General features: G+C 31.4%; 1 pseudogene; it reads left to right on the top strand.

The window, feature by feature from the left end:
- The first annotated feature begins 810 nt into the window (after positions 1–810).
- On the top strand, positions 811–6,567 carry LOC148270380 (agamous-like MADS-box protein AGL62 pseudogene; annotated as a pseudogene).
- Positions 6,568–15,081: the final 8,514 nt, after the last annotated feature.

Here is a 15,081-nt window from a genome sequence, read left to right on the forward strand (position 1 = left end):
AAAATTGGATTTTGTTTAAGCAGGCTCAAGTTGAAGTGTTGTACAAGTAAAATAATTATAAGTCACCTTTTGAAAGAGCTAAACATGAATTATATGAATTTTAAGTTTAATTGAATATCACACGCAATCAGATTAAAACTTTATTGTTATGAAGGTTAATCGACTGTCACAATTAAATTTAATTATTTAAAATTTTGAATTTTAAATGTGATCCAATTGATAGTTATAATTTAATTTGCAACTTCGATCCTCCCTTAATGCTTATAAATAAAATTAAAATTATCCATTGTACTAATGATCAATTAATTTTATAAAGAATTCATCATAGTTTTTAAATTTTAATATATCTTATAATACATTTTTAAATTTTTTATTACTTTAACAGAAATTATCTAAGGATTTTTATCATTGCAATTTGATTCATTGTGTCTCGTAACAAGAGACAAATAAATAAAATTAAAAGTAGCTCTCTTACCTTCTCAATCCCAAATTAATATCGAGAATATATATACATATATATAACATAAAAAATGTAAAATTTTCAAGAAGGTTCAATTTTCATGTATATCCATCTAGCTATGTATCTATATATGTTAAAATAATGATGATTTTGCAAATTGTATAAAAGTACAGCTAAAATTTAACTTTAATTGTCCAAATGTTTCCTACCATATATTTCAATAAGCAGGAGATTCTCAAGCAACCCTAAACAAGTAAATTATTAAAACAAGAAAATATATACAGGATGTCTACCTAAAATTTATTAATTCACAACCTTGATTCAAATCTCCTATAAATATCACTCATTTCCCCCTCTTTCAATACAAATTATTTATCTCCATTAATCTCTCTATTAATTTCTCTCTAAACATATTCAATACTTGTGACCATGGCGAGAAAGAGTAAGGGACGACAAAAGGTTGAGATGGTGAAAATGAATAATGAAAGCAATCTCCAAGTAACTTTCTCCAAACGTCGAGCCGGACTTTTCAAGAAGGCGAGTGAATTGAGCACTCTATGTGGGGCTGAGATTGCTATTATTGTCTTCTCACCCGGTCAGAAGGTCTTCTCTTTTGGCCATCCTTGTGTCCATACTGTGTTGGAACGTTTTGTTTGTGGTAATCCACCATAAGCTGCTTCTAGAACCATGAAACTCATTGAGGCTCATCGGAACACTAGTGTCCGTGAGCTAAACACGCAGCTCACTCAGGTTATTTTAATTTCTTTCCTCTCTAATAAAACGTTTTCGGTATAAATAATATATATTAATTTTACTACATGTACAGGTTCTGAACCAACTCGAAATCGAAAAGAAGCGAGGTGAGGAGCTTAACCATATGAAAAAGGCAAATGAGAATCAATCTTGGTGGATGGCTCGTAAGAACGATATGAGCTTGACACAACTTCAACAACTGAAGGCCTCTCTCGATGAACTGAAGAAGAATGTGGCTAAGCATGCTGAGAAGATTGTGATTCATACCCAAAATAATCATCATCCTCATCCTCATCTTCCTCATCCTCATCCTCATCATCATCATCCTAACCATCCTTTTTTTCTGGGAAGTTCTTCCGGTGGAGCAGGTCTTCCTTTTGAGACAAAGCCTGCTGGATTCAGTTCTAGCATTGTTCCATTCAACAATCCGAACATGATGCCTCCACAGTATCATGGATTTGGCCAAGGATTCTTCTAAGCAAACTTTTGTTATTTATTTAAAATGAATTTTTAATTTTTCTGGCACAGTAAATGCCTCAGTATTAGTCTTTATATTATGATGGGTTTTAGGATTTTAGCTTCTAACGAGTAAGGGTTTGTTCTAGAAAATAAGAGGCATCTTATTTTATGTTATTTGTTTAAGTATTTTGTAATCGTTCAGTGATACTGCATCTAGTTCTTAATATAAGTTTTTTTCCTTAAAACCATTTGCGCTTGATTATATATATATATATATGTATATATCTCAAACATTCTACAGCGCTTTTTTTTTTGTCATGCGTTGTGACACTATCAACTGCTACCTATATAACATATCGTAATATCTATTATTTTAATATGTAAACAATTATTATCAAAATATTTACTCATTTATATTCACCATACAAAATATAGAACACATATATACAAGAGTTTAGCCTCTATTATATATATATATGTGTGTGTGTGTATATATATATACAGTGACCTATTATCTCATATTTATTGTACACCATACCTCGAGAGATTGAAGAAAGAGCTTGAGGTAAGCATACTAGAATTTTTCAATATCAAAAGCTTTCAGGTTAGAGATAGATATTAGACTACACAAGCATGAGTTTTTGTTCTTCGGGTAAATTTGTGGAATAATTAGCATGCACAAGAATTAAATTACGTAAAAATTATAATCCAGTATTTTCTTATGTACAATTTAAACGTATGTATGATACTAAATGACTGTATGAATCCAAATAAAAATAGAACGTATAGGTTGTCGAGAAGGTAAGTAGTAGATGTATATATAGATCAACTTTAAAAGTATAATATAGTTAATTTATTCTTATTTAACAAAAAATTTGTAAGAACGACATGATAGGGAAAATAAAAATAAATTATTCATTAAAAGGATGATGCATGTACAGATATAAGTGCCGTTGTATTGAAATGTATATACGTATTTAATCACAAATCTGGCGATTACACTCCTATATTGAATTTGGTGCTATTTTGGAATCACAAATCTGCTCAGCATATTATTCTCTTTCTTAATTTTTTTCTTATTTCTATTCCATTTGAATTTCTATTTTCTATATTTTTACACTGGATCTACAACTCGTGTATGTCTACAATTTATATCTTTTTCACATGAAGACATCCTTCTTTGCTCTAAGTTCGGTGTAGGTATCAAATGTTGATCATATTGTAGCTATTATGTGAAGACAGCTACTGAATTTAGAATAAAAAATTTGCTGGCAATGCTTTTGAAATGCAGGGGACACTGCATATGGATTGGATATATTGGTTATATTGTTAGCAGGAGCTAGTTCCATAGAGATGTCATAGCTTTCTTGAAGACAACTATCGTGCAGTGTGCTCTCACCCGAGCACCATCTGAAGTCGATCCACAGCAGCTAAAAGAACTTTCAATCTAAAACCAATAATCTCTTCTGTTTTAAGTCTGAACATATTTCTAAACCAGAGTTTCAAACATATATTTATACGGGAGAATTTGACTCTGCTTCCCGGATCATGTGATCCATTCAATTTTTAACAAAAACATATTTCTTATCAGATGCTTAATCAATGCATATAAGTGTGATATTAAGTCTTAAAATTTTATTTCAAAAGATTTACTGTTAAGATATTTTCAGACTAATTTTGTACACTGAAACTAAATTGCTTTCAATTTTGAGAGCAAAATTAATCTTGAGAGCAACAAAGGAGGCCGATAAAGAAAAACATGCTAATAGATTTAAGATTAAATAGAAGAAAAAAAAAGAAAGAGAAATAGGAAGGGGCTATTGAATGATGCATTAGCATGGCAATACTATTATGATAGTTTACATTTTGAAGCCTTATGAAACACAAACAGATATGCATGAAGAACATATTGCGTTCAAGGACAAAAATAGAACAAGAAGGCTGGAATATAAAAATCTATAGACAAGTTGTTTATATCAATGAGATTATGTCAAATTCAATAATAACGATAGAATTTAACTTCTCTCTTGTGTTATACCCAGTGCATGACATATTCATTATCGGATAAGATCATCTTTCTGACCATGATAAAATCAAGCCTTCTGAGTTACTTGAGAACAACTAAATGATATATTAATACAGGAAATGCATAGAAGGCAAAAACTCTTGAACTATTTCACTTTAGTTAATTTGTGCATGATGTAAGAGCATTAGGTTATATAAATCTTCATACACTTTCTATTTTGTGTTCGAAGATCGTGGCTATTATGATCATTTCCATGCCATTAATAAATTTCTTCTTTGAGATTGAACCAAACTTGATGCAATAATTTATTCATGAATGCATCTAATAATAAAAATAAAACAAAAATACAGAAATAAATAAATAAAAAACAAATAGATAGATCATATCGACGAGACTATCAAATTTATTCAGGGTAAAAACATTTTTAACTTCCCCCTAGCATTTCACCAAATGAACGACATATTAGTTGTTGGATAAGATCACCTTACTCACCATGATAAAACTTAACTTGTTGATTTACATAAAACAATTATATGAATTGTTAGTAAGTGAAATGCATGAAAAAGAATAACTATTGAACATTAGTTTGTTTTAGTCAATATTAGAGAATTAGATTTTATACGCTTACGTATACTTTTCATTTTTGTATTTGTCATGATCATTAATGCGCCAAGGATGAATTTCTTCCTCAGTTTAAATCAAGTAGTAATAATTTGTTCAAAAATGCATCCAGTGATAGAAGCTAGATAAGAAGACTGGAACATAAAAAAAATATAAACATATAAACTATCTGGATAAAATTATATTAAAATTCACTAATAATTAAAGAAATTTAACTTATCTCTAGCATTATACTAAATAAATGATATACTAATACTTGAATAAGATCATCTTGACGACCGTGATGAGAACAAGTTTTTTTATTTAGTAGAAAATAATTAAATGAACTATGTATAAGGAAAATACATTAAAGGGAATTTAGGTTCAACATGCTTGTGTAAACTTTCTATTTTTATATTCCAATATCGCTGCGCTCATATGATCATTGACGGACGAAGAATAAGTTTTTTCCTTGAGATGTAAGAAAATCAAAATTCATAAATGAATGTTTAACTATGTACTAGTAATAAAGGTAAAGAATTCTTGATAGTATCATAAATTTAAGTTTTGGATTATGTCAAGATATTCCTTACCTTATATTTCAATGAAAAAAGGATTGTAGCCAGAAACGTAAATGCATAAAAGTTAAGTAAATCCACCTAACTCAACTTGGATAGCCTCAAGTGGTACCTCCAAACCTTATAAATACCTTGCGTAGTTTACAATAATCAATTGCAATAATAGCATACTTACATCCTCTCATCATAATCTCCATTATATTCTTCTCAATTTGCCGAGGTTATCTTTTGTTACTTTCAGTTTTAGCAATGGCAGATGAGGGGACATCAAGTAAAAGCAAAAGTCGTCAAAATATCGAGTAAAAAAAGATGGAGAATGAAGCCAGTCTCCAAGTTACCTTCTCAAAACATCGAAGTAGCCTTTTTAAGAAGGCGAGTGAACTTTGCACTCTTTGTAGACCAGATGTTGGCCATATTATTTTCTCCCCTGGAGATAGGGCCTTCTGCTATGGCAATCCTAATATCGATATTGTGATTGATCGTTTTCTTAGTATTGATGTTCGTCCAGCTCGAGATCCTGACAACGACAATGATACTCAACAAACAATCAGTAGGATCACTGAGGTGTTAGCAACTTATTTGTTATCTTTTTTTATAATATCCATTTATGATAATCTAAAAATTATCATGACTCACTAATACTCAAATCTATGATGTTACGTGATATATTTTGAATTTTTTGTTGGACTTTCAAATCTTTAGCCTAACTGCTTAACTAATACTGCAAATACATGAATATGTGTATATGATAACAGGCTCAAGACAAGGAGGAGGCAGCAAGGAAGCGAGGTAAAGAGCTCAAACAAAGAAGAAAAGGCTTGATGAAAGAGCTTTGGTATACGCGTTCAATGGACAAATTCAACCTAGAAGAGCTTGAAGTTTTGGATGCTGGTATGAAGGCCTTGTGGAATGATGTTGTCGAACTTGCAAAGAAGCTAAAGAAGGAACAAGGTAACTCGAGTTCAGCTGAGGGTTCTCCAAGGGATGACGGGATGTTTTACTCAGATCCAGCAATAAAGGGCTTGACTACTTTCCCCATGCCTAGTATGCCCAGCAACCCAACTCATGAATATGCCCCCAGCAGTATTAATTCAACTCCTCCCCTGAGTAGCTTCTGTAACCTAGACTCTGGCAATCCCAACATAATGATGATGGATAACCCGTTGAATGATTCAAGCATGGCGTTAGATCCTGTTGATGACTTGAAGGCCATGCCTAGGGATCTCTTCAATAATTTAGTCATGATTGAGTCAGATGATCCAATTGCATCACTTAATGCAGGAGATAATCCAGACATAATATTTGATGCCTTCGGGAACCAAATTGCAACAATGGATATTAATCTGTCAAATGATCCAAATATTGGGCTTAATGAGTTTTTTAATCCGAGTACTATGCCTCATGCACCAAATGATCCAATTAGCACAACATCTGATGCTCTAAATATGATACGTATTGTGCCAGATGATTCAAATCTAGACTCAGTATTTGATGGCTTCACTCTAGTGATGCTATTTGCGGATCCATTGGATGATGAGAACTTCATTGTGGACAATCCAAATGAGGCGGCTAACAGTGATAATCCGAAAAAAAATGCCGCCTCCTCTTGCAGGGAATGTTCTAGGAAACGGCCAAGGATTTTAATGACTAAGTTTGTTGATTATCTTGAAATGAATCAAGGGCTAGTTTGAAGAGTTTCAGTATCATGTCTTTTGTTTTTGTTTGTCTTGTCTTTCAAATAATGATTTGGGAATTTGGGATTTCAATTGGCTTGAGTTTTGTATTTGCTTACTTTCAGGTGGTGTTCTTGTGTGTGCGTGTGTGTGTGTGTTTTTTTTTCTTTATAAATGTTGTCGTTGTTAGTCTTGGATCGAGTTAATAAGTATATGTGTGTTTCATGAGTGTTGTTTATTTTACATTCTTGTTAAGTACAATTCTGCAAATCTTTAAAAATATTTAATCTTTTATAATCACCCTATAAAGTACATTTATATGATAGTTCTGTCTCTTTATATATATGTGTGTATGTATGTGTATTTATATATATGTATATACAGTAGTCACTTATCTCGCATTTATTGTAAACTATATCTCGAGAGATTTAAAAGAGTTTAGAATTTGGTATCAATACACTCGAGTATATGAAAATATTAAAGCTCTTCAAGTACGTAATAAATTTATTATTTTTAGAAAGTTAATTATTACATTATATATAAATATATGTACGTGTATATCTATGACTTTGAAGAAAAAAGGTAAAAGATTATTCCGTGTACTCATTTCGCTTCCCTATTCCATTATATAGAAATATATAAATCTGTTGGTATATATTTAATTTGGTAGCATGCTTAAGATTTTGTATAATTTTAACTTGTATTTAATTTAAATTACCATACAAATACCACATATCTGAATTGGAAAAGAGTTATGATTCTAAATCAAATTCAAATTATAGTTTTTAAAAATCTTTAATATGAGTTTGGATTTTGTGATTGTATTAAAAATTCTGGATTCACTAATACAATGTAAAATAATTCAATTGACGTTTAGGCTCAATATCCGAATGTTAAAATGAGAATGCTTTTGTTATTATTAAAAAATATGTAAATGATTTATTATGAAAAATTATATCTGTCATTCTCATATATATTAGTTTCAATATAGATATTCAAAAGAACAATATAGTATTCTCATCACAGTTAAATGTAATAAATTATATGATAGATATAATTTGTAATGTATATATTTTTTTTTTAAAAAATTATAAGCTATCCAAAATGCAATAGATTGAAAGATCGATCATTCTCTTAAATATATTATTTTCAAATTTTTATATTCAAAATAATAAATAATGTGAAAGAGGTTATAAACTATTTAATTCGTCAGGATCTATTATATTTTCAAAAAGAATTATAATGAATGACATACTAATAGTTGAATAAAATCATCTTGACGACCGTGATAAGAACAATTTTTTTTATTTAGTAGAAAATAATTAAAGGAACTATGAATAAGAAAAATACATTAAAGGGAATTTAGGTTCAACATGCTTGTGTAAACTTTCTATTTTTATATTCCAAGATCGCCGCGCTCATATGATCATTGACGGACGAAGAATAAGTTTTTTCCTTGAGATGTAAGCAAATCAAAATTCATAAATGAATGTTTAACTATGTACTAGTAATAAAGGTAAAGAATTCTTGATAGTATCATAAATTTAAGTTTTGGATTATGTCAAGATATTCCTTACCTTATATTTCAATGAAAAAAGGATTGTAGCCAGAAACGTAAATGCATAAAAGTTAAGTAAATCCACCTAACTCAACTTGGATAGCCTTAAGTTGTACCTCCAAACCTTATAAATACCTTGCGTAGTTTACAATCCTCAATTGCAATAATAGTATACTTACATCCTCTCATCATAATCTCCATTATCTTTTTCTCAATTTGTCGAGGTTATCTTTCGTTATTTTCAGTTTTAGCAATGGCAGATGAGGGGACATCAAGTAAAAACAAAGGTCGTCAAAAGATCTAGTCAAAAAAGATGGAGAATGAAGCGAGTCTCCAAGTTACCTTCTCAAAACATCGAAGTAGCCTTTTTAAGAAGGCGAGTGAACTTTGCACTCTTTGTAAACCAGATGTTGGCCTTATTGTTTTCTCCCCTGGAAATAGGGCCTTCTGCTATGGCAATCCTAATATCGATATTGTGATTGATCGGTTTCTTAGTATTGATGTTCGCCCAGCTCGAGATCCTGACAACGACAATGATACTCAACAAACAATCAGTAGGATCACTGAGGTGTTAGCAACTTATTTGTTATCTTTTTTTTATAATATCCATTTATGATAATCTAAAAATTATCATGACTCACTAATACTCAAATCTATGATGTTACGTGATATATTTTGAATTTTTTGTTGGACTTTCAAATCTTTAGCCTAACTACTTAACTAATATTGCAAATACATGAATATGTGTTTATGATAACAGGCTCAAGACAAGGAGGAGGCAGCAAGGAAGCGAGGTAAAGAGCTCAAACAAAGAAGAAAAGGATTGATGAAAGAGCTTTGGTATACGCATTCAATGGACAAATTCAACCTGAAAGAGCTTGAAGTTTTAGATGCTGGTATGAAGGCCTTGTGGAATGATGTTGCCGAACTTGCAAAGAAGCTAAAGAAGGAACAAGGTAACTCGAGTTCAGCTGAGGGTTCTCCAAGGGATGATGGGTTGTTTTACTCAGATCCAGCAATGAAGGGCTTGACTACTCTCCCCATGCCTAGTATGCCCAGTAACCCAACTCATGAATATGCCCCCAGCAGTACTAATTCAACTCCTCCCCTGAGTAGCTTCTGTAACCTAGACTCTGGCAATCCCAACATAATGATGATGGATAACCTGTTGAATGATTCAAGCATGGCATTAGATCCTGTTGATGACTTGAAGGCCATGCTTAGGGATCTCTTCAATAATTTAGTCATGATTGAGTCAGATGATCCAATTGCAACACTTAATGCAAGAGATAATCCAGACATAATGTTTGATGCCTTCGGGAACCAAATTGCAACAATGGATATTAATCTGTCAAATGATCCAAATATCGGGCCTAATGTGTTTTTTAATCCGAGTACTATGCCTCATGCATCAAATGATCCAATTAGCACAACATCCGATGCTCTAAATATGATACGTATTGTGCCAGATGATTTAAATCTAGACTCAGTATTTGATGGCTTCTCTAGAGATGTTGTTTGCGGATCCATTGGATGATGAGAACTTCATTGTGGACAATCCAAATGAGGCGGCTAACGGTGATAATCCGAAAACAATGCTGCCTCTTCTTGCAGGGAATGTTCTAAGAAGCGACCAAGGATTTTAGTGACTAAGTTTGTTGATTATCTTGAAATGAATCAAGGGCTAGTTTGAAGAGTTTCAGCATCGAGTCTTTTGTTTTTTTTTGTCTTGTCTTTCAAATAATGATTTGGGAATTTGGGATTTTAATTGGCTTGAGTTTTGTATTTGCTTACTTTCAGGTGGTGTTCTTGTGTGTGCGTGTGTGTGTGTTTTTTTTTTCTTTATAAATGTTGTTCTTGTTAGTCTTGGATCGAGTTAATAAGTATATGTGTGTTTCATGAGTGTTGTTTATTTTACATTCTTGTTAAGTTCAATTCCGCAAATCTTTAAAAATATTTAATCTTCTATAATCACCCTATAAAGTACATTTATATAATAGTTCTGTCTCTTTATATATATGTGTGTATGTATATGTAACACCCAAAAACTCCATTAGTTGTTTTCATGATTTTTACTAACTTTTATTTCTGTGTGGGTAAGTGGTGTGATATTCTTACTGCGCTAATATACCTCACTCTTTCATTAACCATTTCAGATCAAGAGTACCAAGATCCAGAGCTCGATCCACATGAATGTTGCGAGTAGGATGTCCAGTTGTTTATTTTTCGTTTATTTTTTTGATTTTTCATTATTTCATTTAAGAGGGTCATTCCCGTAACTCTATTTGAGTAATCTGAATTATTGTGTAAGGAGTGTAAACCCTAACTATTTATTTCGTTTTCGCATTCAATTCATATTTATTTCCTTTCAAGTTCACGAGTCGTTACAAAAATTTTATTTACTTAAAAAATAATAATTATTAATAATAAAATTACTAGGTTGAGCAGGGCTCCCCCATAATTGTTGGAGTCAAATTAAGAAATTTATAGGTATGAATAACTTATTGAGAGTCTTACTTCGTTCAATGGTTTCTTTTTAATATTTAATTCATGAGTTAAATAAATAATTATTTTTTATAAACTAATTGTTTTTGTAAATTAATAATTTAATAAGCATAATTAACAATAAATAATTATATATTTAAATTAATTAGTGTATTAATAAAAATATAGTGATTAAATCATTGAAATTATTATGTTTATTTTGTTTTAATTACAGTATCTGTAATGGGTAAAAACATTAACCTAATTCTTTTGATAAAAAAATTAATAGAAACCATATAATAAAAGAATAGTGATTATACTTTTAACTTTTAATATTTTCTAAATTAAAGATTCCACCGTTGGTTATTACATTAGTCATACAATAGTTTATATCTATAAAAAAATTCAACCATCAAAATCCAATGCCTATTTTAATGATACGTACTTATCATCACCAGTAAATGGACGACACGCATTTATCTTTTTTAATGTTTAAATAATTTATTACATATTTTTTTCTATTTAAAAAAAATACTTATAATAATATATAATTTTGACAATTTATTCTTTTGTTTAGCACCAATTATATTTTATGTAATTAATGCTTATTATGTGAAAATATTATGTATTAATTTTCTAAACTAAAATTGAGTTGATTATGTGAAAATATTTAAAATAAATTTTATAATTAATGATTGTAATAGCACGTTCCTTAAAATAATGCCAATAACCAACATATTTAATCCATTAATTGAATAATTTATATTAACTTAGATATAATTCAATTATTTTATTTTATCATAAAAATATGATTTATGTTGGTGTTTTGTTAATTTTACATTATAAATGTAATATCCAGAATTAATTTTAATATTTTTAAAATTAATGTATAAATATAATTTTTAAATTTTAAATTTTTATTTAATGTAAAAATGAAGAAAAATAGGTGGAGGATGAATTGAAAATAATTTTGAGAAAAATGGGTTAAATTTTGGGTTCTGTGAGTATTTTTAAAAGAAAAATTAGAAACTAGGGGTCAAAATAGAATTTAGAAAAAATTTGCCACATACGACGCCCAGTCAGCAGCCGCGACGAACTGGAGTGCACTGCGTGGTAAGGCACTCTGACGCGGTGCCACGCGGGAGGTCACGCTTGCAATCTGCGTGCCTACGATCGGACAGTCCGGATTTGTTCCTGCGCATGTGGACGGTCTAGATTTGTTCATTCTTTAAACGCGATCGTATGGTCCAGATGAAATCACGATGAATGGTTTAGATTCACTTCCTATTTAAACGCAATCGGACGGTCCAGATCAAATTGATGGATGATCTAAATTAAAAGAGACAGATGTAAATACCTCACCCCACACCAAACTCTAACCCAAGCCACCAGACCCCCCACTAGAGAAGAAGAACCAGTCACCGGGAACGGAGCCGACCGCCACCCGCCGCCATGCCGGAGCTACCTCTAACAGTTAAAAGAGGTAAAGATTTTTTCATTCGCTTGAAATTTGATTTTGAACACTCCCATGGCTAAATCGGAGCAAATAGACTAGCAGATGAGCCAGAAATCGCAGGTAAAGTTTGGCGGTGCCGCCGCAGAAAATATCAAAAACTGCCTCTGATGAGGCTATTCTCGATTCCCGTTTTGTGTAATTTTTCCATCATTATATTCACCATCTTGTTTCCCACAAGTTGATCAAAGAAAAACGCCTAACCGCTAAGGCGAGCTGGCGGAGCTACCGCACCGAAAAATTTCGTTGTCGGTAAGTTTCTATTTTTTGACTTTTTTCGGCTAACCAAAGTCCCTTAACATATTTTCTTGCATGAATGAGCACAAAACTAGCCGAAATCAGCCGAAACTGGCCAAAAATGGCCAACCTGAGGCAAAGTGCCGTCAGCGGAGCATGGCAGCACTGCCGTGCCAGAATCTCGAAATTGGCCGAAAAGGGTTTCTAATGCCGATTTTGAATTTTTAGGGTATTTCTAGGTACTTGGAACGTATTTTAATTTTTGAAAAAAAATTTAGGGAAGCCGGGGACCGCCAGTAGGCGTATGTAAAAGTTCAATGTTCAGACACCAATTTGAGTAAGAATCCCTCACTCTATTCCTAGTTATGAAATTGAAGTTTAATTATAAATAATGTGGTATTTTATACAATTTAAAAAATATTGATAATTAATCACATGTCACTAATGGAGCTGGAACCAGATTTTTATTCACTGTTTATCCTGTTTGATTGATTTTACAGTGTCAAATGCATAATAATACACTGAAGTTGGCATGGTGATTTGTTGTGTTTTCTTGATGTATGTATTGCTTGTTCTGCGTGATTTACAGTTAAATTGTGAAACTGAAAATTAAATGTAAATGAGGAATTGTTTGATTAAGTGATTGAGTGAATGGTAATCTTACTGGATATCCTGGGAGATGGTGGATGGATCGGGTACATAGGGAATCCTACCATGAACGTTGCCTCATATCGGACGAGGTATGGAGGATTGGTACTTTGACGCTCATACCGGACGAGGTATGGGGATAACTCGTTTCAACCTCATATCGGATGAAATATTGAGGGATTATATTTTTGGTGCTCATATCGGACGAGGTATGGGGGCGGCCAGTTAATTGAAAATATTGAATAAGGGTTCACGCATAGTGGGGACATCCCTATGAATCCCCATGGATACCAGTAGGCAGATAAAAGGCAAAAGTTGTTATTTTTACTTAATTGTACGTGAGATTATGAGATTGTTTGTGTCATTACCTCTATAGGTCAGTTTTTAAAAATTTTACTATGGTAGGTGTATAATAAATAATTTATTTATGATAAATGAATTTACTTAAATTAAGAGCTTCATTAGTAGTTTTCATGATTTTTACCAACCTTCATTTTTTGAATCGAGTGAGTGGCGTGATATTCTTACTAGGTTGGTGTAGCTCACTCTTTCATTAACAATTTCAGATCAAGAGAACTAAGATCTAGATCCCGATCCACAAGAGGGTTGCGAATATGATGTTCAATTATTCACTTTTCAATTTATTTCTTTAATTTTCCGTTGTTCTTTTAAAAGGGTAATTCCTGTCGTCCTATTGTGTAAGAAATGTAAACTCTAACGCTATTATTTCACTTCCGCATTCAAATTTATAATTTATTTCCTTTCAAGTTCTGGGCCGTTACAATAAATTTTGATAGTGTACAATAATTGGATGATCACTTAATAATCCTTTGATATGATTATTAGGTTATCAATTTTTGTTTAAAACAATTGGTTGATAAATTACTAATAAAAATTTGTTCTTTAATAAAATAAAACAAAAGACATTTGTTTATAATTGCATTTAATTTATTAGAGTAACTATGAAAATTATCCTATAACAAATAGGATACACACAAATTATTGTTGTGAATATTTGTATACATTTAGTGCAACTTTTATTTTATAATTTTATTTAGCATCATTCATAGCAACAAAATCTTACAATAATTAAAATATTCGTATTATATTTAAAAATTACGAGTTTGAATATCATTTAAAATGTAAGAAAATGCCGCTTTATAACTATATTATGAATTAGTGGTGACTGATTGTGACGTCTCTGCTCTCCCTTAAAATGATTATAGTCGTCAAACACTAGATATACAATGAAAATTTACTTAAAAAAATATTTATAGATTCAAAATATTCATAATTTATCTTTTGACCACATTGCAATATTATTTACAATACATGAGATTCGTGTAACAGAGTTAAGATAAAATAGATATCCGTCTGGTTACAAAATATAATTTCCATCATGGGTGCTCAAACAGTTTCTTCTCGATCCAGTTCAGGGGTAAGATCCTCCTAATCTACAATCAAATCCTCTTGATATGGTAAGATGATAATTTAATGAGATAAACAATTTTAACGCGCTCAGTAAGTATAAGAAACAAGTTACATGATAGGCATGCAACATATAATCAAACAATCAAGTAAAGATGTAAAACTTTTTTTTTAATCTTTTTATTTGAAAACTATGAAATGCAAATGTAATCAATTTCCTATCTCATCTCTTAAACTCCCCCTAAACATAGGTATTATCCATCAAAAGCTCTTAGACTCATTTTTCCTCAAAATCCCTCTAGATCCATTTTATCCCATAGTTTTTCTTAAGCCATCTTTTATCCTTCAGAATCACCACCAAAAATGTTCTGCAAGTTTTCGGTCAAATCAAGACATTCGTAACCCCTCAGTGGGTATTCTCTATTCTCAATTTACCCCATCACAATAACTAGATTGAAGTTATTAAAGTTTTAAATTTTTTTTTTATATTGAACGGATGTATCCGTTATCCATTTGGTAACAATACGAGATCAGAATTTCCACTATCACAAGGGGATGCACATACAAATAACACATTTACATTGGTCATAGTAGTCCATCACCAGGTGACCCAAAACAGAATACAGATCCCAACCACCTCTGGAAGAGTTTCTATCCACTCAAG

Source organism: Carica papaya, chromosome 1 (assembly GCF_054855325.1).
Source record: "Carica papaya isolate Zhongbai chromosome 1, ASM5485532v1, whole genome shotgun sequence".
NCBI classification, from domain to species: Eukaryota; Viridiplantae; Streptophyta; class Magnoliopsida; order Brassicales; family Caricaceae; genus Carica; species Carica papaya.